Below are 23,836 nucleotides of genomic sequence, written 5' to 3' on the forward strand. Positions count from 1 at the left end.
CATTTGTAAATAGAGCCCCCACCCCACCCATGCCAAAAAGAAATTGGGGACCAGGAGGACCACTGAGAAGCAAGCAAAGGGAAATTTGCAAAAGGCTTCTTGAGCAGCCTAGTCATGTGAGGCAGAGCTCTCCTGCACGGGGCATTAGCTGTGTTCTCAAGGGCCCCAGATGTAAGCTGCTGGAAGCTCTGTGTTCCCAAGGCCCCATTCACCGGGGCAGCATGACAGGAGGGAAGAGAAGCGGCAGCCCCCTGTGCCTTCGCCCCTGCCTCACCCCGAGTCCCCGGGAGCTGCTTCCTCTGGCTCAAGCCCCGCATCATCGACCACCAATGGACTGTTGAAGCCCTCTTTGACTTCCTGGAGCAGGAGATTTCCTGGCTGGGAAAGCAGTCCTCCAGATACCCCTTCCCAAGTTACATGCTGTAAACTGAATCCCGAGCACAGAAAATACAAGCCTTGCCAGCCCACAAATCACTTTTAATGATCCCTGAAAGAAACCATCAGTAAACCTCAGGCAGCAATCTGGAAGTCTGAAGGTACAGCTACAAAAACACAAGGTAAGGAAGGTGACATATAAAGGCTCATTTCACTTGGGCAGCATCTCTGTTTCTTTCGTTCACGGATCATTGTCTTTGCCTTTTTGTCTGCTGAGAGGTAGAGATGTGTCTTACCTAAACACATTAGGAATTTATAGTTAATCTGGAGCTGTGATGAACCTTATCCATCTCATATTGGTACCATCTCCATGATTCCACAGCCTGTGTGTTCTGAGAGAGTGATTCAATTATAAGCAAAATCCCTGCAAGAGATGCCAGCCTTCTACCAGAATGTTAATGGTTAAAGTAGCTCTGAACGGCAGAGGGAAGAATGCTTGTCAACTCTCCCCATCCTCCTCCAGTTCATGTCTCTGCTCCCCCTTCCCCAGTCTTTCAGAGCTAGGATGGGGTCCTCAGACCCAGGCCTCACCCTCTGCCACCTGTAGGCCCCACCTCCTCTCAGGCTGAAGTGTGCCCCAGGACTATATATAGCACATCTGCCTGGGAGAGGATGTGTAGCAATGTCACAGCCCTGATTTCGTGGTAGGACTATGACAGATTGAACTTCCCCAAAATAGCCACAGTGATGTTTCCAATATTTCCAGTCCCAAGTGCTCTTTTTTTCTGGGGCTCTGTCACTCCCTGTTTAGAAGTAGGGGGTATAGACTCTACTTCTCCCCTTGACCCTGGTTGGGACTTTGTGACAACCTCAACGAATAGAATGAGGTGGAAGGGGCGCTATATGACTTCTGAGGCTAGCTCATCCAAAGCAATATAGCCTCTGCTTGGCTCTCTCTTCCTCAAGATGCCAACCCATGCAACCCAGCCACCACACCAAGTGGAAACGCAGGTCACATGGAGAGGCCGTGCGTTGCAGCTGATGGTAGCAGCTAAGGTGACTACCTGTGGCTAGCATCACTGCCAGAGGTGTGAGAGAGCAGGTGAGTGAGGCCTCAGATGATCCCAGCTTCTGCTGAGTGAGCAGAGATGAGCTCTCCCTGCTGAGCTCTGCCCAAATCAGATCCATAAGCAAAATGAGCATTGTATTGTTCTGAGCCATTGAGTTATAGAGTAGTTTTGTTGCAACAATTGTTGGAACAATTACTTTTCTACATCTGGAATCCAGGGCCTGGAAAGACTACTAGCCTTAGTCAGTCTCATCCAGGCCAGTCCCAAGCCTTGGGTCCCCAAGCCAGTCCCAAGCCTTGGGTGGCCCCCGTGTGACTGTTACTGCTTCCTTGATCTGGCTTAGTATGAAAGGCTGGACTTCCATTCCCCTCACATCTAACCACTTACCTTGCCGAGTAACCCGGCCTCCCTCAGGAGTGGAGTTTCGGTCTGCATTCTGTCCTGGTGCCCTAATACACCTGCCCTCAGCACTTTGTGTGTGATGACAGCCCCAGTGCCTGACCACTGACTGACCCTCATGGTCAGGCTTGCTTGTGACAGAATCAGGCATGCTATGCCCAAAAAATGTTTCTTGTCGGGTGGTGATACCTCAAGAATGGACTTTTTAGATGGGCTGGCTTCCTAGGTCACAGGGACATTCCATGCTCTTCCCAAGTCCCCAGAGACTCCTCCCATCCAGCACCAGGTGTCTCCAGTAGCTCACCCTTCAGTAACTGCCGGGATGGTACCAGACAGCCATCTGGAGTGAATACGGGTAAAGAGAGGGTATCGCTCTGGGGTTCTGGTCAAAACAAAAGTTCTTAGAGGGATAGAAGTTTGAAATTATTATCCAATCTTTTGATCATAACCTAGGATTTGGCAGTCTATCTATATTTAACAAAATGAAAGAAAATATATGGTCTTAGCTGCTGGTAGCAAATTTATTGGGAAGGGAAAAACCTCTTTTGTTGGAAAACTTCCGCCACATGGAAGTGGCAAGCATCGGCTGATGTCAAGGCTCCAGAGAAGGCTGCAAACATATTTTGCATAAGACAAGGACAGGCAATTTTTTGCTCCCTAATGGAGAGGGGAGAGAGAAGTGAAAGGAGAGAGATATGAGTTGGGACCTGGGTGGAGAGAGTGTCGTCAGGGATGGAAGAAAGCCACCTGACCCTTCTCTGTGCATCATACAGCTTCAGAAAAGCCCCCTCAAACCCACTAAACACTATGTTGCTGTGGAAAGTTGCAATGATGCTGGAGTTTGCATGGGGGCTGAGATGAGGCAGAGAAAGCCCGAGGTCGGGGTCAGCCTGGAAGAAATGGCGGCAGGAGGCTGGGGACCCCCTGAGGTGACAGAGTTGGGAATTCAGAGCAATCCTTAGGCCTGGGGGCTGTACAGGCTCCAGATGAACTTAGGGTTACGTGAGCTTTTCGGGCCCCCGCAGGCAATTTATACTTTGATCCTTCTCTCATGACACAATGAAAAGGCAATATTTGGTCACTGTAATATTTGGATGGTTCAAAACATATAAAGAACAAGGTGAAAAGTCATATTTTGATATATATTGTAGGGAGAAAAAGTACTTTCCCTGAAAGAACAGGATCGAAATAAACATGTTCTCTTGCCGCCTCTTGTCCCAACTAATAAGACAGTGTTAATGACAATTTAGTATCTTTCTACATATTTGTTCCTCTTTACCAGGAATAGTTGAAACACTGTGATGGTTTATGAAGAATTTTAGAAGGATCCATCTAATATTCTTGAAAAGGATTATTTTTGGATAACCATGTACATATTCTCACGTGTCAGGTATTAAGCTTTTGGTTAGTGACCACCCAGCAACCTTTCTAGAAAGTCCTGCACAATTTGCACTTAGAGTTACCCACTTTTTTTCACAAACTTTTATACTTGTTCATCTGTCATCAGAAGTTTAGAAAGAATTAGAAAATAACAGTGCTTTCCCCAACTCAAGAAGCTTTGTAAGAAGCACAGATATCAATAAATATATATGTAAATATATAATTGTATATGCTCTAAATGTCTGGAAAAACAGAAACCAATGTCCAGAACAATAAACTTATCAGGTTGGTTCTTTTTGAGGAGGAGAATAGAATGAAAGATAATGAATGGGCGACTTTAGCTTTTCCACTGTACATATTGTAATATTATTTGAAAAGAATATAACCATGTTTTGTAATTTCTAAAAGTCTAAAACAAATAAGCCAACCAGTAAAGAAGTAAGAGACTTCCTTTTTGACTTCAAGGTGAAAAGATAAAAGGGCATGTCCTGCCATGTGCCTGGTCTGTTTCTGGGATGCTTGGCCCCTTTGTAGACTTGGGAGAGAGGGACAGTGATGAGTAGTTCCGTCTCCCACACAGGGTAGGTCTGGGTGTCAAGCATCTGGACGCTTATGGCCCACGGGGTCCTGGATGATTGGTAAATATGAAATCAAAGCAGGACTAGCATCTTTCTGAGATTTCAAGAAAGCACCATACCCAAATGATATTGTTTTCATTCGAACATGAGGATGAAGCCTCTTCTTTTTTCTTTTTTTTTTTAAAGAATAAAACCTTTAAACCACACGATCATCAGTGGGTATGAATCCTCAGTTGTATACCCAAAAATGGGGGTATAATATTTCCATAGGATTGCTGAGAAGTACCAGGTCTCTCTGAAAGCTACAGGCATGATCTGGACGGCCAGCCAGCCAGGGAACAGCCACTCCAGAGGAGTAGCAGGGGACCTGGAAGGGGAACGGAGATGGAGCTGATGGTTTGGTTCCAAAAACAGCAGAAGCCAGTAACTACAAGTAGCTACTGCTAACTTGGTGGACCAAATGTGGCATCAGAATAAAAGGCATCCATTCACAGATTTAATTTACTAACTAAACAAAGGCAAAGCACACGATGTCTTGTCTATTCACTGCCATCCAACTCAACTTCCTCTTGTACCAGAATGTTTTCTCCTTAGTCCAGTGAGCTGCCGACAGTATGGAAGACACGCTTTTAGGCGTGAAAGTGCTGTGTCTTAGCTCAGCCGTGCCTGGCCCACTCCAGAGGACATGCAGCTTGTGGCCCTCGCGGGTGAAAATTGTTCCACTTGCAGAAGCCAAGCTCCCGGGTGAGGCAGAAGGAGCAGCACCAGAAATAAAAGGTTGACCAGAGGAGACACCTGGGTGGCTCAGTGCTTGAGCCTCTGCCTTCAGCTCAGGTCATGATCCCAGCGTCCTGGGATCCAGTCCTGCATTGGGCTCCCTGCAGGGAGCCTGCTTCTCCTTCTGCCTGTGTCTCTGCGTCTCTCTCTGGGTCTCCCATGAATGAACAAATAAAATCTTTAAACAACAACAACAACAACAACAACAAGTTGACCGGGAGTTGTCTTCTCATACTAGCTCTGGAATCGATCCCAAAAGGGTTCCGGATGCAAAAGGATATGAGGCTGAATGAGAAGTGACAAACTTGCACGAAATGCAAAGTGCACTTCACTCTAGAACAGCCAACAGAGACTCAGATCGGAGGGCATCCCTCTGGCGTTGGCCCCTGGCCTCCTGGCGGGGAGCTCACTTCTGCGGCAGCATAACCCCGGGGGCAACAGGTAGCATCTTCCATGTGAACATGTCTGTGATTTGGCACGACTCTGAGTCAAAGCGATGCTGTAATAGCTTTAACACGGTTTATACACAAATCTTGTGATCCTGGCTAGCAGAAGTTTCGAAATCCTCCAGTGATACTTTTAAAACATACTTTTCAAGGAAATAGGTCCTGGAGTCCCCTCAATCCTTTCACTGCTTTCATCCTTTGAAACGTGAGGTAGGGGTTTCCTGGTCAAATAGTACATTCTCTTCAAAAACACCTAACTCATGCTGAGCATTTCTTGGCCTCTTTCTACAAAGTGATTGTACCATGAAGAATAGCAGTGCAATTGCATCGCTAATTCCTTTATCTGTCCTTGCAAAAGCTTAGCTCTCCAGAGCAGCTTTAAAAATAAAGTGTTGGGGACTATTGGTGCCAAAGACAGAGTTCTACCTCTGGTGGCTTTCTGGTTGGGGTGGCGGCTCTACGCATTGATGTGCACCAGAATCACCTGGGATGCTTCTTAAGTTTGTGTGAGTAAATACCTGGCCGCATCCCCAGATACTGTGATTCACATTAGCTTTTGGGGTGGGACCCCAGCATCTGCCTTTTTAATATATTTCCCCGGTGATTCCAAGGCAGGCAGTCCAGAGGCCCACACTGCTATTCCTATGGTTCATCTCCCTGGTTGGCTTCCCACCTTCCTCAGCTACAAACTGTCATCTCACATTTTTTGGTATTTCCCTATCATTTTGATTTTTCGATATTAACTATTGCCCCAAGGTGTAATTTTCAGGACTTTATTAAAGACTCCATCTTTACTTTTTCCTATATATCCTATAAGGTCCAGACTCAAGATAGAGGTAGGTTTGGAGCTTTCTGACCAGTTCAATGTTTAAGTCACACTCTAATTTTGAGACAAGGGATAACGTTCCTTTGCTAAAAGCAGCTTAGGGATTCTGAGCTGAGAAATAGCCATGGAAATGGGGAAAATATCACCCATCGTGGAAGAAGTGAACTGTGTGTTCTTTTATGAAATGGCATCCTCTATTTCTTGAAAGCCTCTGGGCTCCTCGGAAGGCGTGTGAATAACCAGGTTGGCAGAGCACACTACTTGAAGACTGGAAAAGTCATAACAACCTGATTCCAGACCTCATAGCTACGGAATTTATCGTCTTACCACTGGGTCAAGAAAAACTTCCCTTCTCTTCAGACTTTGCACACGAGCCCTGTCGTCTCCCTCGACTTCCTGCGCATAAAGCAGAATCGAGATGAACTAAGTGGAGTCACAAATATTATTTTACATCGGCCCCTGGGCTTCTTAAAGATGGTAGCTAAGGTTAGGACAGTTGATATTTCACCCAAACTAGAGTGAAGAGAGCGAAGAAGGGAGTGGAATCTCCTCCCCTCTGAGAATTAAGGGTCTGGCCACCAGGAGAATGAGGAAAGCTAAGAACAGGGGTGGTAGTGGACGGTCCTGGGTTTTTGTCCACCTGACATCCCTTCGGCTCCTTCTGCTGTAGACATCTTCTCTTCCGGGGGAGACCACTTCTCTGGGGTTGGGATGGGCTGCCCTGCACCTACCTGCCCCTCAACCCAGAGTCCTTCGCCCCTTGCCCCACCTCTCCCCACCACAGGCCTGCAGCAACTGGTTTAAGGACACATCTCCAGAGGTCCATCAGCAGCCCCCCTGGTCGTTTTCTGCCAGAGCGGTAGGAACCCTCTTTCCATGGAGATTGCTGAACTAGCAGGGTGGGAGTCTTGGGCCCTGGGACCTTGGAAGCAGCATCACAGGCAAAGAGCCCGTCTGAGAGAGGGAGAGATATGTGGAGCTCTAGATGCAAGGGCCTTGTTTTCCCTTAGGTTAGTTGGGAGTGACTTTCTGTCCTTTGCAACCCAAAGAACCTTAGATCCTTGACCATTGAACTGGTCAGAAAGCTCCAAACCTACCTCTATCTTGAGTCTGGACCTTATAGGATATATAGGAAAAAGTAAGGATGGAGTCTGTTCAGTCGGTAGTTGTGATAGACATTACCAGTACTTGTCACCATCAGCCTCTGCTCTCCATCCAGGCTTCACAGCCCCCTCATGGCAGGGTAGGCCCAAGGGATTTATTCTGTCTGAAAGCAAGGGGTGCCATTTCTGGGCTCTATTTGCAGATTCATTCAACAGTTCTTCATTGGGCACCTGCTATGTGCCAGCTAGTGTGCTTGCAGCAGTGAACAAAACAGACTAAGTGCTTGTATATACTAGGGTGCATTGGGGAGTTGAACTGACAAGACATTTCTTTCACCACATGTTATTTCTGAACCTGGGATGTGCCATATAATTGATGGTATGTCATGTTTAATTGGCAACACTTTTTCTTCTTGGTAGTATATCAAATAATAGTATGTCTTACAATTGATGACATCTTAAATGTGATGAAATATGGGTAGAGGTCATCATAGTCACAAATAATATAAAAAAATGGCTATTGATTTAGCCCAAAATTCTGATATACTATGACAAAGTGTCAAGGAGCATGGGAGAGCAGAGGGAGTATAAACGAGCTGAGTTCTCCTCTATCACTGCAGGAAGTCAATAAATAATATTTAAAACAGGAACAGGATATGCACATTCTTAAAATGTTGAGATAAATACTAAGAGAATTAGAAGAATCAAGAGTGACTACTTCCTTGACTGAGTTGGAGGAGGGTCAGTCAGGGGACTGCTGCTTACCAGTAAAAGCCTTTTCATACTTTTTTACTTTTAACCATATCACATATTTCTTTGATTAAAATATAAACTAACTAATAACAAACCACTATGCATCTTAAGTTGCGTTGCCCAAAAGCAGAGTTTGATAGGGACTTGGGTGCCTGGGACTTGTTGGGCTCTTGAGGAAAGCTCTGTGATTATACAAGAGCATCAGGACAGGGAGGAGGAAGGAGCCGGGCAAGGATGTGGCCTTAGCTAAAAGTCTCACCTTGGTGGATCCATGGAAAGCTCGGGTTCATAAGTTCTACAGAGCTGTCCCACCTTGAGGCAGGACTGTATCAGTCAGGTCATGGCTGACCTTAGGTGGGATGTCACTTTTTGACATCTCAGAGTGAAGATGTTTAGTCAACCTAGAGCATAGGCATAAGTCATCAGCTTAGCCCTTAGGGCCACTGGGAAAGGCCTGCTAGCCTGGTGGGGCCTCGGCAGCGTCCACAGACGCTTAGATCTCAATGTTTAAGTCACACTCTAATTTTGAGACAAGGGATAACGTTCCTTTGCTAAAAGCAGCTTAGGGATTCTGAGCTGAGAAATAGCCATGGAAATGGGGAAAATATCATCCAAGAAGAAAAAGTGTTGCCAATTAAACATGACATACCATCAATTATATGGCACATCCCAGGTTCAGAAATAACATGTGATGAAAGAAATGTCTTGTCAGTTCAACTCCCCAATGCACCCTAGTATATACAAGCACTTAGTCTGTTTTGTTCACTGCTGCAAGCACACTAGCTGGCACATAGCAGGTGCCCAATGAAGAACTGTTGAATGAATCTGCAAATAGAGCCCAGAAATGGCACCCCTTGCTTTCAGACAGAATAAATCCCTTGGGCCTGCCCTGCCATGAGGGGGCTGTGAAGCCTGGATGGAGAGCAGAGGCTGATGGTGACAAGTATTGGTAATGTCTATCACGACTACCGACTGAACATCTCCATCACTGTGGCCATGCTCCCGGCACTTTCAGCAAGTCTGAAACTGAGGCCTTGTCCCACTCCACCTGGCCCTGGGAGAGCCTGAACTGTGTACATGTGCTCCCAGAGACTGATACAGCCATCTGTCCAGTTCCCCAGGCTGGAATCTGGTGGCCATCCTTGCTCTTTCTCTCTAAACTCAATTGGTCATAAAGTGTTTGTGATTCTGTTGCCCTAAAAATATTCCGATTTGGTTTTCTTTCTCCATTTCTAGTACTTTGTTTCTGCCTTCCTTGCTTCTCTCCTGAAGCACTCAAAGAGGCTTCTTTTAAAAAGAGAGTGCTGGTTACCAGGGCTGGCGTTGGGGGGCGGGAGGTGGAGGGAGCGGGGCAAGATGAGGGGATGTTAGTCAAAGAGTCCAAACTTCCAGTTACAAGACTTCTAAGTTCTGAGGATTTAATGGACAGCATGGTGATTAGAGTTAATAATACTGTAATGTATACTTGAACTTTGCTAAGAAAGTACATCTTAAATGTTCTCACTACAAAAAAAAATGGTAATCGTGACACGATGGTGTTAGCTGTGCTGCAGTGGTAATCATTTTGCAATATACAAGTATATCGGGTCAGTGAGTGGTATACCTCAAACTTCTATGCAGTGTTATATGTCAGTTATATCTCAATAAAGCTGGTGGGGCCGGGGTGGGGGCAAGAGGCTTCTTTTTATCCCTCCAGGCTTCAGGTTCCAGCCCACCCTCTACACAGCTCCCAGAGATAACCCTCTAAAATTCAAGTAGAGGGACGCCTGGGTGGCTCAGTGGTTGAGCGTCTGCCTTCAGCCCAGGGCATGATCCCAGGGTTCTGGGATCGAGTCCCGCATCGAGCTCCCTGCATGGAGCCTGCTTCTCCTCCCTTTACCTATGTCTCTGCCTCTCATGCTCTCTCTGTGTGTCTCTCATGAATAAATAAATAAAATCGTTAAAATAAAGTTCAAGTAGGGAAATGTCACTGCAGTGCTTACAAGACTCCCACAGCGCTTGAGCTATGGTCCCAGCTCCTTGGGGTTGTAGCATTGTCAGGTTCTGCTGCCATTCAATCTGTAAGTTAAAAGACTATCCTTCTCTGCTCTGAACCCTCCAGAAGCTCCCCCTTCATGAAGAGTTAAGAGTCAATATCCTTCCAGGATCTCAGAGGATCCAACATGGTCTCCCCCCACTCACCCTCCTCCATCTCTCTGGCCTCGAGGACTCTGCTCTGCTCCCATGCAGCCCATGTACAGCCCATGCAGCCTCCTCACCACCTCTCGAATACCACCTGTGCTGGGCCCTCTGCCTAGAGCACTCTTTCCCCAGCTATTTGCATGATTAACTTCTTCCTTTCCAAGTCTTTTCTCAAAAAAAAATCACCTTCTCAGCTCTCCAGGACACATCCTCCGCTCAATCCTGATCCCACCAAGCCTACTTTTATTTTGTCTTCCTCATACTTACCACCTTTGGGTGGACAATTACTTATTTTTACTTGCTATTATTTATTTTCCATCTCCTCCCTGCTAGAATATAAACCCCCTGACGGTAGGAAACATTTCTCCATTTTGTTCACTGATGTTTCCCAAAGCACCTAAAAAGGACATAGCGCACAGTAGGTGCTACATGAATGTGTAAAACACATAACAAATGCATCTCTGTTGTATTACCTTGAAAAGAATATTGCAATCTTTTATTGATTTATCCGCAGCTCGCATTAAAATGTGGATTATTTTGTTTCTGTAACCCCAGTATGATGCCTGACACCTACATGTTTAATAAATATTTGGCAAATACATAATGTAGGATAAACCTCTCAGTCTAGCAGTAAGAACACTGAGGCCCACAGAGCTCCCTCCAAGCCACACAATAAATAATTGGTTAGACCAAAGCTAGAATCCAGATCTTCTGTGTCTGTGGGTTGAATCTCTCCACTCCACAGCCCAACCATACTGAAAATGTTTTATAGAGCTTGTCTTCCAACTATGTTATAAATTTCCTGAAACAGGGGTGAGATACCAAGCTGCTTTGAAGCTCTAGTAGTGCCTGATACGGTGCTAGGTAGACACAATACTTATTCAATAAATATTTGTGGTTTGAGTGCTCAATAAAAATATTATTATTGTTAGCCTTGTTTCCACTTTTAACGACAGGAAGGATAATAACCTCCCAGCAGTCTGCTTTAAATAGGTTCAAGACACTGAAATACAATTTTAACAGTGTCTTCCATCAGCTTGCTCCCCGGAGAGATGAAATGAGTCCATAATGAGATTCCTGCAATGAGTCAAAAAGCTGAGGGAATGAGTACAGGGTTTTTGCTGCAGTACACACAGATGTTTCCTTGGCAATTGGGAGCTCAGTTTTTCTCCACTACTCAGAGCTAGCATCAGGCTCTGGGGAGAGGGACAGTGATGGGACCCACCCCAATGCCGACAACATGTTTTCTTTTCTGGACACCCTCCTTAAGTCCAGCTCGGCTGTGGCAAAGGACTGCTTGTCTGTTCAGAAAACATTCAATGTGCTACCAGCCTATGGAAAGCATAGGTGCCTCTGAATCCCACATAAAATAAATTGATTAATTGCCAGCCACTACAACAGCTCATTTTCTCAGTAAGAGACTGGTGCAGAGACTCTTATTTCAATCTTCTGTTGGTAATATGTTTGACTTGCTTGGTTTTAAAGTAGAGGTTAATACCATCTGCTGTTTTTAAGCTTTGGTGGTGAAAGCATTAGTTCATAGATTCTAGGCCAGAGGTGGCCAAACAAATAATTGACTGAGTAGAGGTAAGTTTCCTTATTTCCCTTTATGCAAATAGAAGAAAAAATAGGAAAAAGTAGCCTGGATTGGAAGGGCTCTTGATATGCTATTCTCTGTTCTCGGTATGTTGTCCTGCTCTTCCCTATCTAGGGTCAATCAAGGGAAGATGTTCCTAGGACAAACCTTCAGAATGCTGTCCTATTTATTCCTGCTCCTGAGCTAGACCATCCAGGGGTCTTCTTCACCCCTCCTGATCTGTGAAGTAAATAAATATAGCCCTTATTTCCTGAGTGACTCTGTGGCATCACTTCTGACCATGTCTAATGTCTCAAACTCCTGAGCTGCTTTAGGGTGGACAACGGTGGCCTAGGTTGATCTTGTCACCTCAGCACCTTACTGCACCATCCCCACCTCCCCAAAGAGTGCAACAAACAAACACATCTATAATAACTCAAACTCCAAGAGCACCAGCAAGTTGCATAAGTCATGACAGATTTTGTGATAAGACAGAGGAAAGATCTATAGAACAGTTCAGTCAACAAAGTTTTATAAAGATTCCTCTAAATTCCTTAGAACGTTGAACAGATTCTCCAGCTATTTGGAGCTCAGCATTCCCTTCTCCCAGCTTTCTATATCCCATGGAACAATTTAGAGGAACTCGCAGCCTCCTAACTTTGCATCCTTACCAAAAACTTCCTTGGCACTCAACTTTCTTTAAAAAGAAAGGTATTTAGAATGACATTTTGGGGGGAGGTCAGAGGCTATAAAATTCCAGCTGTTAAATAAGTAAGTCCTGCAATTGTGATATACAACATAGTGACGATAGGTAACACTACTGCATTGCATATTTGAAGGTTCCTAAGAGAATAGATCTCAAAAGTTCTCATCATAAGAAAGGGATCCTCATGCACTGCTGATGAGAATGCATGCTGGTGCAGCCACTCTGGAAAACAGTACGGAGATTCCTCAGAAAGTTTTTTTTAAAAAAAGAACTATCCTACGACCCATTTGCACTACTGGATATTTACCCAAAGAATATGAAAACACTAATTGAGAGGGATACATACACCCCTATGTTTATTGCAGCGTTATCTATAAGAGCCAAGTTATGGAAGAAGCCCAAGTGTCCATCAATAGATGAATGGATAAAGAAAATATGGTATGTAAATACAATGGAATATTATTCGGACATGAAAAAAAGAATATCTTGCCATTTGCAACAATGTGGATGGATCTAGAGAGTTTTATGCTAAGTCAAATAAATCAGCCAGAGAAAGACAAACACCATATGATTTCACTCATATGTGGAATTTAAGAAAGAAAACAAATGAGCAAAGGAAAAAAGAGAGAAAGACCCACCAAAAAACAGACTCTTAACTATAGAGAACAAACTGTTGGTTACCAGAGGGGGTGGAGGGATGTGGGAAATAGATGATGAGGATTAAACAGTACACTTATCATGATGAGCACTGAGTAATGTATAGAATTATTGAATTGCTATATCATGTACCTGAAACTAATAGGACACTGTACGTTAACTGGAATTTTTTAAAAACCTTAATAAAATAAAAATATATATAATTTATATGTACATTTTATATTAATTTTAAATTTATTTATTAAACTTTAATATAACATAATATAAAATTTACATATAAAATTTATATTTTATATATATATACACATACAAAAAAATTTCTCATCATAAGAAAAAAATTGGACCAGTGTGTGGTGACAGATCTTAACTAGACGTATTGAGGGGATCGTCTTGTGATATATGTCAATACTGAATAATTATGTTGAACGTCTGAAACTAATTTAAAGTTGTATGTCCATTATACCTCAAGGAAAGAAAGCCCAATAATGATTGAATGGTGGCTTTAGACCCACACCTAAGTTTTCTGACCTGAAATCAAATGCTTTTTCTGTTGTATGCATTTTGTCTAAAATAACATTAAAACCTATTTTTTAAAAAAGGAAAATGGCATCTTTTCCTTTGTTACACTATAAAATGAAGAAGGTTGTTTAATGAGTGTCAAGTGTTGAGTTATGAGAATTCAGGCACCGAATGGTACATGGTTCAGCTCTCATTGGGTCATGTTCTAGTGAGGACTTCAGGATCTCAGGGCTTCACATATCTGGTTGGAGCTCATTCTCTTCGTCCCTTTCCTCATGGATAAAGTGGGGCTCATGACACCTTCCCTATCTCCTCTGTAAGGTAGGATCGTAGATAAGAAAGCCTTAGAGAGAACAAGTAATAGACCCTGAGAAATTGCATCCCCCATGGCTGAGATTCTGTGATACCCCTCCCAGTCTTCCAACTTCTAGTGATTTCTATTTGCAATCTCTGTCTCCTTTCCCCACAGCGGCCCAAAGAAAGTCTGATACAGATAGATATTCAGAGAATCCCAATATCAGAGCCACCGGAACTATTAACATATCCATGTCAGTCTAGGGCACTGCTTGCCTGATGAGCCCTTTATCCCACCTTTCTTATTGCTAAGAAAAACATTGCATTGAAACTAAAAATCATTCCTTTTCTATGCCTGCTATTATTTCTCTTCACAGAGAGTATATTTCCCAAGGTTTCTAAGGAAAATGCAGGCAGTAATAGTTACAACGGTAAATTGAATTACATTCTAGTGGAATGAGGATGACTCTCAGGCAAAAAATTGTAATAATGTATGAGATAAGTTATTATTTTTAGCAAAAGGTTTCTTAGAGGAGATTTTGCCATAGGATTTTTCTATTAACTCGTCACCTGGTCTAGCCATATAGGCACAACTAAATAGGCAAAGCGGAGGGGGAATTGAAAGCTCAGTTAGATTCAGAGGCTCTCTTCCCCTTTTCTGTCTCTGTTTTGCTCTGATTCGTTGTGTTAGTGGGAAGGAGATGATCTTCTGTATGGGCATTCATTGCCACCAAGAGAGAAAAAAACTGATGGGTGGAACTTTCCTTTGATGACAAATTCTTTTGCAAAGCTTTTCAAAGGACATTGGTCTGCTTCATTTCATTTTCAGGAAACTCATCTCCTAGCACTGCCTTGACAATATCCTTAAAGCCTCCTAGGGCTGCATCTGAGTTCGACTTTCTGAAATGCCTTTCTAGCCTGTCACTTCTGCACTCGTTGGACCTGTTGATTCCACAACATGCCAGCACACGAATCCATCTGTCACGATGGCATGGTGCCCTTGCTGCAGGGTAACATGCCAATATCCACCAGCCCCAGTGCCAGCCAAAGTGGCATTAGCAACAATGCCCTGCATGACACAATAAACTATATACCACTCGGTAAGAAGGTCTTCCCAGGGAAGGCACACGCTGCCAAGTTAGGAACATCCCTCCGATTGTGGCAAGTCACACATGGCCCGTTTCAGCGTAGACCCTGTCCCAGGAGTAATATTGGCTCCATCTGTGCAGAAACACTGCGAGAGAGAGAGCAGTTCCTCCATACTGGCGGAGCACATCCTGGAATGGAGAGCGAGCACTTGCCAGAATGCCCACAGGATGACCCAGTGTCCCCACCTGCCAGGAACCGAGGGGTTTCCTGGGACGCAGGATCAGCACTGCTAAAAACAAGAGTGTCAAGCAAGCTGGATGAATTGGTCATCCTACCTGTGTCTCCATCACTGGCCCCAGCAGGTAAAGTCCACCTGGTCCTGTATCTCCATGTAATTGTGCTTCCATTTCTACTTCTGTGGTGGGCATCCCCTGAGACGGCCCCAAGGATCCCCACCCTCTGGCTTACATGCCCTTGCTAAGCTCCTCCAGTTGAGCATACACTGAACTCATTCACTCACTTCTAATGAGAATAGGGTAGAAGTGAAGGATGTTACTTCTGAGATTTTAGGAAAAAGCCCTTGGCTTGCATCCTGGGCACACCCTGTCTTTGTTCTCTCTTCTCCCTACCTCTCCTTCTTCTCTCCCTTCTCCCTCCTTCCCTCTTTCTCTCTCTCCCTTTCTCTCGGAGAATAACCAGTGGCCATGTTTTGAATAGCTCTATGGAGAAGCCCACATGGCAAAAACCTGATGTCTCTGCCACCAGCCAGCGAGGACCTGAGACCTGCCAAGGGGCCCGTGAATGAACTTGGACACAGACTACCCCTCTGTCCAGCCTTGAACTAACTGCAGCCTCTGCCAGGCACCCAGTGGAGTCATCCTGGGATCCTGGAACTCGGAAGCTGAGACAATAAACGTTTGTTGTTTTAAACTACAAAGTTTTAGGGTATTTGTTACATGGAAATAGATAACTAATACGACATTAAACCTTGCAGGAGCCAGACTCATTCAGGAACAGATGGGACTGAGAATATCACAATATTTAGAACTTTTACAGGGACCCAAGAGCTCAACTGCTCCTACCAATTCGTTAGGAATGCTAGAAGCCCGAGCTCAAAGCGGACCAAGGAACGTGTTATGGAGTGAATTGGTGACAGCTTGACTTAGACCTGGATGCATCTTCAGACTCCTGCTCTGGTGTTGGTTTTGTTCAGTGCTGCCAGCCAGGCTTGGCGCTGCCAAGCACCTAGAAACCTGCTACCTCTCATTTGGTTCACAAAAGGAAACTGCCTTGAACAGACCAGTGTCTTCTTAATCATCTCTTCCCTGCTGGAAGCCTTTCTGACTCCTATTAGCTAGCTGGATGCTGCTTTCAAAGGCTTTCTAGGTGGAGTGGAATGTGAGTCCCATCCCCCTGTTTGGTTCCTTTTTAAATTGCAGTGTTTCTCTGAGATCTTACAGGGAGAGAATTTATCTTCAGTTTTGTCACAAGGTTGATAAACCTAATAAAATCTTTTATACATAATCTAGAAACACTGAAGATTTTCCTTGATCTGACAATCATGAAGCCTCTTATCCTCTTTAAATCAGATTTCTACAGTGTGAATAAACTCTCATCTCAATTTAATTCAATGAGTATTCCTAGAGTACCTATACCAGCATTTGTTCTAAAGGAGTTGGAATGGAAAAGATATATGACATGATTATTATCCTCAAGGAGCATTTCTGGGTGGAAATGATAACCATAATCATAGCCATAATAGCATTTAGTCCCAAGGACTTATCGGTGTTTATAATGTGTTCTAAAAAATCTGAAAAGATGATGAAATACTAGTTGTTGATTCTGAGTAGTGGGCACACGGTCGTTATATTCTTCTTTTAAAAAATACATATTTAAAAATATTTACATTATAGGGCAGCCGGGGTGGCTCAGCAGTTTGGCGCCGCCTTCAGCCCAGGGTCTGATCCTGGAGACCTGGGGTCGAGTCCCACATCGGGCTCCCTGCGTGGAGCCTGCTTCTCCTTCTGCCTGTGTCTCTGCCCCTCTCTCTGTGTGTGTCTCTCATGAATAAATAAATAAAATCTTTTAAAAATGTATTACATTATAATATACATTATATATTCTGCATAGATTTTTTAAAATTAAAAGTATCTGGCATTTAATGAGTGTTCACTATGTCCAAAGCTGTCTACCAACTCCTTACATGCAGTTTCTCATTGATTCCTTCTACCAGTCATCTGAGAAAAGTATTGTTTTTACCTTGTTCCAGTTCAGAAAGGTTGAGGAAATTATTCAAAATCATTCAGCTAAAAAATGGAATTAAAATATAGTTCTATCTTGTTCCAAAATCAGTGATCTAAAGCACCAAGCTTAAATTCCTACCAACAAGAAGTAACAAAAAGTATATCCAGTGGGCCTGGCTGGCTCTTTTGGTGGAACACATGACTCTTGATCTCCAGGTTGTGGGTTTGAGCCCCCACATTGCGTGTAGAGAAAAGTAAGTGCAGACAAGTTCAGTGAGCAGCCATACTTGATCTAATCAAGGGTCAAATCTGAGGTACTAAGTTATCAGTCAGGAAAGTGAGTAATCAAAAAAAAAAAAAAAAAAAAGGAAAGTGAGTAATCAGTGCTAGCCAACCTATTAGAGAAGGCTTCATGAAATAGACTCATCCATCCATCCATTCATTCATTCACCTATTATTTCCTTTTTTTTTTTTTTTAAGATTTATTTATTTCAGAGAGAGAGAGAGAGCATGCATGAGCACAGGGGATGGGCAGAGGGAAAGGGAGAGGGGAAGCAGACTCCTTATTCTGCGGGGAGCCCTCAAGGGAGCTCATCTCCCCCTTCAGAGATCAAGACCTGAGTCAAAACCAAGCATCAGGTGCTTGACCAACCGAGCCACCCAGGTGCCCCTCAACCGCTATTTCTTGAGCACCTGCTATGTGCCAGACACAGGTGCTGGGGATGAAGTGGGGGATGAGGATAGACAGGGCATTGTTCTGGTGGGGACCACAACCTAGGGGAGAAGCAGAGACTGTCAACAAGTCCATGAATGGGTCATTTCAAACGATGAAAAGCCAATGAAGAAAATTACAATGGAATGAAAGAGTAACAGGAGTGAGGGCTCTTAGACTGATTGGTTTGGAGGCCCCCCTATTCATTAAAGTTAGGAACCAATTCCCCTTTCTGCCTCATCCCTCTGAGGTGGAGGACTTCACACTGCCTGGGGTGCCCTAAGTAGAAATCAGTGCCCTTTGTGTGGAGGGGAGCAACTTGTGGAGATTGATTACGTCAGGTAGAGTGGTAGATTCTTCTAAACATATCATCTCATTTAGTCATGTTTAGATGTTCGTGGTGTATAGGAAGGAAATAGTGAGAGCATGTGCATGTGAGAGCAAGAAAAAGCATCATGAGTTGGGGCAATAGACCAGATAATGGAGAGCACAGGATACACATTAAAAATCAGGGACAGAAAAAAAAAATCAGGGACAGGTTATTCCAGACAGATAAAAAAGAGCTGCCTTTTGAAAGCCAGGATGGGCATTAGATTTAAAAAAAAAAAAAAAAGCACCAGAGTGAGATACCAAATAAGACAGTGAAATAACGAAAGTGGTATTTTAAATGGCTTATCCTGACTACAGATAACACGGGGTACATAGTGTTGGTGAGATAGTGGTGGGAGGCAAGAAAATCTTCCAGGGGACTACGGTTCAGATAAGCCATATGGAACCCTTACCAAAGGAAGCAGGAATTGGGAATAGAGTGATGTATCTGACAAACAAATTGCAGAGAAAGAATCAACTACCCAACCCCAAGAGCTAGGACAGGGAGACCTTTCTTTAGATAGAAGTGATGTGAGCTCTCAGTTGGAGGTGGCAGCATTGTTTTTGCCCAGCAGTTCTGGAGGATTAAGTTGTTCTGGTCTGTTGATGTTTGAACAGATTGTGAAAATGATCTCTCCAACTTTTTGGTTTTGGGCTTGAGATGAAAAGTTTCTCTAAACTGTTGACTGGGGAAGTGGGAGGACTGTGCGTAGGACGCAAGCTTCCAGGGGCAAGAGAGCTGCTGCACAGATGGATATATTACAGGATACAGACTACAATCAACTCCAGCATTTAGAAGACTTCCTTTCTCACTCAAATTTCTTCCGCCCTTTGAGAAATAACAAAAGAACTTGTGCCATATGCTTCAAATATCACTAATGCTCCATTACTTTCCAAAGATTTTGAAACTCCTATTCCCCTCCCAGTCCTATAATTTGTCCTATAATTCCCCTCCCTATTTGCCAACCTATAGATGTTTTCATTGGATTCTGGGTTTCAAGGAGTAGAGATTTGCCCATTGCCTCAGGAGGAAACAGGGAAGGGCAAAGAATTGTAAGGATTTATCATAGGATATAAAAATAGGACTCTTCCTGGCTCAGAATTTGGGCTCAGGCTCCCCAGCTCATGATTATAGGTGCAAAATACCTTGACATTCTACACTGCACTGCTAGACCAGGTAGATAGCGGACACGCCAAAAGGGGTGGTGAAAACATTCCAGCCAGCAGCACTGGCTCATCACCCAGCTCTAGGCAAGGTTAGAGAAGGCAAATTTATTAAGGGGAATAGAGGCTAAGAGTTGGGATATCTTTGGAAAGGGTCGTCCATGTGTTTTTCATCCCCCCACGCCCCATCTCACCTCCCTTCTGTGGTGTGGCAGATGTGGTTATCCCCTTGCCCTTACCTCTTCAGCTTCATCTCTGATCCAACTTCGCACTGCCTGTCCTGCCTGACTTTGCCTGAAGAGCTTTCTCTGCCTCTCCCAAATCCAGGGAGCAGACTTCAACCAATCACTGATAGGAGTTGGACATACTTCTGGAGAAGGCAACTTGCAACACTGTTCTATATGAATCAATACTCTGAAATATGCGGAGATTTCTTTTCTGTCCTAGCACATGGTCAGTTTTTGTAAATTATCCACGGGTCCTTGAAAAGTGTCAGCATACTGAAGATGCTGGGTGCTGTGCTACTGGGTGCTATTAGGCAAAGACTGTTAAATTGTTAATTATTCTAATCGTTCATATCCTTACTGATTTTTGTCTGCTTTTTAAGTGAATTTCTGAGAGAGGGTGTTCAAATCTCTTGGTAAAATTGTGGACATTTCAGTTTTGTCCATTTTTGGTTAATATATTTTGAGATGATATTAGGTACATATTAAGTTAAAGTTTACTATATCTTTTTGGTAATTGTAATCATATCATTAAGAAGTGATCATCTTTATCTCTAACAGTAATTTTGTGTATTCAGCATTTATTTCACCCAATATTAGCATGGATAAAGCAGATTTCTTTCAGTTAGTATTTGCCTGGTATCTCTGAGAATCACAATGGATGTACCCACTATCTTCAAAAGTTCCGATTTGCCCTTTTCCCTTTCCCCTTGATTCTCCTTGTAGCCTTTCCTAACAATTCCTAGGCAATGACCGACCTTTTTTCTTTACTATAAATTAGTCTGCTTTCTCTAGAATTTTATATAAATGGAATCATTTCTTATGTACTCTTTTTTTAATGACTTCTCCCACATATTTATTTTTAAATTCATTCATGCATATGTCAATAGATCTTTCCTTCTTATTTCTTAATTTTTTTAATCTTTTTTAAAAATTTTTATTTATTTATGATAGTCACACAGAGAGAGAGAGAGAGAGGCAGAGACGCAGGCAGAGGGAGAAGTAGGCTCCATGCAACGGGAGCCCGACATGGGACTCGATCCGGGTCTCCAGGATCGCGCCCTGGGCCAAAGGCAGGTGCTAAACCGCTGCGCCACGCAGGGATCCCTTCTTAATTTTTCTTATTTCTTATTTCTGCTTGAAGTTGTCTCACGGGTCACAGAAGCTCTTTTCATTAAAAATTTTTTTTCTGAAAAAAATTTTTTTTCTCTGTGTTTCATTTTGAATAGCGCTGCTTGTTATTAGTATTCAAGTTCACAAATCTTTTCTTCTGCAATGTCTAATCTGCTGCTAACCCATCCAGCGTATTTTTCATCTCAAACATTGTAATTTTCATATCCAGAAGTTCTATTTGATTTTTGTTTTTTTTTTTTTGGAGAGTGTGTGTGCATCGGACACAGACACACATACACACACACATGAGCAAGGGAGGAGGGGCAGAAGAAGAGGGAGAGAGGGAATCCTTTTTTTTTTTTTTAATGTTTTATTTATTTATTCCGAAAGAGAGAGAGAGGCAGAGACACAGGCAGAGGGAGAAGCAGGCTCCCTGCAGGGAGCCCGATGTGGGACTTGATCCTGGGACTCCAGGATCACGCCCTGGGCTGAAGGCAGATGCTCAACCGCTGAGCCAAAAGGCATCCTGGAGAGAGAGAGAAAAGCAGGCTCCGCACTCAGCATGGAACCAGACTTGGCACTCACCCTCATGGCTCTGAGATCATGTCCTCCAGCTTGGGTCCAAGCACACCCGACACAGCAGAGCAGGGACTTGGACCCAAGCTCGAGCTCGTTAATAAACCTTCATGTACTTGCATCGGTGTCGGCTCCTCGGTGGTTTCTCGGATTCGCAATCTTGGGCACAACATTTGGGGACTCGTCCGGATCCGAGAGACCCCCAGGACCCTATCCATCAGGAGGGTTTCACGTCTGCTGAGTGCACTCAACCTTTTCCACCTTTTGCGCCCATATTTTCTGAGAGCTCTATACTATATTTTTACCTGTAGGAATTCCAACCTGTATTGGATGGCGTTGGCTTAGGTGGACGCGCTGGCGGGCGGTCGACCCGGGGTCTTGAGGAGACGTCCCTTGCCCCTGCCTGGAGGACGGGGTCCTCGTCTGTATGGGGGACGGGGTCCTCGTCTGTAAGGCGGACGGGGTCCTCGTCTGTAAGGGGGAGGGGTCCTCGTCTGTATGGGGGAGGGGTCCTCGTCTGTATGGGGGAGGGGTCCTCGTCTGTATGGGGGAGGGGTCCTCGTCTGTAAGGCGGACGGGGTCCTCGTCTGTAAGGGGGACGGGGTCCTCGTCTGTATGGGGGAGGGGTCCTCGTCTGTATGGGGGATGGGGTCCTCGTCTGTATGGGGGAGGGGTCCTCGACTATATGGGGCACGGGGTCCTCGTCTGTATGGGGGAGGGGTCCTCGTCTGTATGGGGGACGGGGTCCTCGTCTGTATGGGGGACGGGGTCCTCGTCTGTAAGGCGGACGGGGTCCTCGTCTGTATGGGGGACGGGGTCCTCGTCTGTAAGGCGGACGGGGTCCTCATCTGTATGGGGGACGGGGTCCTCGTCTGTATGGGGGAGGGGTCCTCGTCTGTATGGGGGAGGGGTCCTCGTCTGTAAGGCGGACGGGGTCCTCGTCTGTAAGGGGGACGGGGTCCTCGTCTGTAAGGGGGACGGGGTCCTCGTCTGTATGGGGGAGGGGTCCTCGTCTGTATGGGGGACGGGGTCCTCGTCTGTATGGGGGACGGGGTCCTCGTCTGTAAGGCGGACGGGGTCCTCGTCTGTATGGGGGACGGGGTCCTCGTCTGTAAGGCGACGGGGTCCTCGTCTGTAAGGGGGACGGGGTCCTCGTCTGTATGGGGGAGGGGTCCTCGTCTGTATGGGGGAGGGGTCCTCGTCTGTAAGGCGGACGGGGTCCTCGTCTGTAAGGGGGACGGGGTCCTCGTCTGTATGGGGCACGGGGTCCTCCTCTGTATGGGGGACGGGGTCCTCGTCTGTATGGGGGAGGGGTCCTCGTCTGTATGGGGGACGGGGTCCTCGTCTGTATGGGGGAGGGGTTCTCGTCTGTATGGGGGAGGGGTCCTCGTCTGTATGGGGGACGGGGTCCTCGTCTGTATGGGGGACGGAGTCCTCGTCTGTAAGGCGGACGGGGTCCTCGTCTGTAAGGCGGACGGGGTCCTCGTCTGTTAGGGGGACTGACTGCCAGCCCTTCGGGTTACTTTCTGTTTTGTCTCTGCGGCTGCACCGGAGTGTTTGTCTGTGTTACTGTGTCTTTGTTAACTGTCATAACTTACATAAGGGGACGGAGATTTCAAACTTACTGCCTGTCCGGACGGCCAACCTTCGCCGCGGGACGGCCCAAGAAGGAACTTTCCACCTACCTACTATCTTACAGGTAAGGCCGTGATGTTCAAGGACAAACCCGTCGGCCACCCTGACCAGGTGCCCTACATCCTGGCCTGGCAGGACATGATGGAGAATCCCCCTCCTTGGCTAAAGCCATTTTTACCCCCCAAAGCAGGACCTGCCAAGTTTCTAGGCCTGCGGAAAGCCAAGAAGGAGACCAAAAGTGCCCCTTTATCAGGCCTTGCAGGATTCCTCCCCGAGGACCTGATCCTCCCGCCGCCCTACCAGGCGCCCCCTCCTCCCTTCGGCCCGTCCACTGGAGGCACCGGGGGCTGCAGAAGGGGCGCCCCCCCCCCCCAGACGAGGGAGTCCCTGTGCGGGGGCCAGCAGGGGGGACGCGCAGAGGGACCCACCGGGCAGCTCCACCGCCTAATGCAGGGCCGGCGGCTCCACCGCCCTTCCCCTCCGCGCCATGGGGCCCCCAACGAGACTGGCCGCCGCTGCCTTCCCCTTATCCCGCCCCACCTGGGAGGTAAGGAGGGACTCGGGGTCCACCGCCAGACTCTAATGGCAGGTCTCCAGGCTGCCGCGTGCAAGCCTACCGATCTGGCCGGGTCTATGGTGTGAGGCAGGGTAAGGATGAGAGTCCGGGGGCCTTGTCAGAGAGAATCATGGAGCTTTTAGGCAGTACACCCCTATGAATCCAGAAGACCCGGAAACAAAGGCCGCAATTATCATGGCTTTTGTTAACCAGGCAGCTCCAGACATCAAAAAGAAATTGCAAAGAGTAGAGAGACTGGGAGAGAAGAGCTTGCAGGACTTAGTGATAGTAGCAGAACGAGTCTCTAATAATAGAGAAAGTCCGGAAGAACAACAAAACAAACTAAGGGACCGGCAGACCCGAAACCTGGCCAAGATCCTGCTGGCCACATCCATGGATGACCCAGAGGAAAGACGGAGGCACCTCAAGAAGCTGGCTTCAGGGACAGGTTAGGAGGACGGCCCTGGTCCCCGTCGGGAGTGTCCTAAACTGAACAAAAACCAATGTGCTTTTTG

This window comes from Canis aureus, chromosome 18, assembly GCF_053574225.1.
Source record: "Canis aureus isolate CA01 chromosome 18, VMU_Caureus_v.1.0, whole genome shotgun sequence".
NCBI classification, from domain to species: Eukaryota; Metazoa; Chordata; class Mammalia; order Carnivora; family Canidae; genus Canis; species Canis aureus.